The sequence below is a fragment of the Aplysia californica genome, unplaced genomic scaffold (genome assembly GCF_000002075.1).
Source record: "Aplysia californica isolate F4 #8 unplaced genomic scaffold, AplCal3.0 scaffold00776, whole genome shotgun sequence".
Lineage (NCBI taxonomy): Eukaryota > Metazoa > Mollusca > Gastropoda > Aplysiida > Aplysiidae > Aplysia > Aplysia californica.
In genome coordinates this window covers 1-787 of record NW_004798046.1, presented here as the reverse complement: position 1 = coordinate 787, position 787 = coordinate 1, and positions in this window count along the sequence as shown.

The window sequence follows — 787 nt, the reverse complement described above, 5'->3', positions numbered from 1 at the left end:
TAGTCCCAGGTGTGAGTTACCGTAAGTGTACGTGCAGTCAGTTATTGACGTGGACGGCTGTGGGATGTCTCGACATCAGATAGGACGTAGTATCGCAGTTGTGATAGTCCCAGGTGTGAGTTACCGTAAGTGTACGTGCAGTCAGTTATTGACGTGGACGGCTGTGGGATGTCTCGACATCAGATAGGACGTAGTATCGCAGTTGTGATAGTCCCAGGTGTGAGTTACCGTAAGTGTACGTGCAGTCAGTTATTGTTGTGGACGGCTGTGGGGAGAGCTACACAATGCCATCACTCTGCTGGCCAGTTTTCCACAAGTTAACAGAAACAGAAATCTGTGTCATGGTTCTAATTGTTGATTGACACGGCTAAAAATAGACTCTTGTTTTACTTTAAGTACGAGTTTTACGGCACTTGCAACACAATAAGGTCATATAAGTGCTGAAAAATAGACTTTAAATCTTCAGTAGTTGTACATGTTTGTCAAGAAGATGTATATACAAATCTTGGTGTGTATTATATTGTAGATGGAGTGGTAATTGTTGAGGCAAAACTGGAGTTTTCTGTAATTTATGCAAAAGACGGGAATGTTCTGAAAGAAGCACAGCCTTCTCTTGAATCATGCAATTGAAAAATGTTATTGCAATGGTCTGCATTCTTAGTAAAAGAGTTCCCCTTTGATGTTGAATGAAGGAAAATAAAAGTGAGGCAAGACAGATTTTTAAAAAAAATATATTTCAAGGGCATTTTAGAACAGCGACCTTGGTATGGCGTGCTCTCCTCATCTT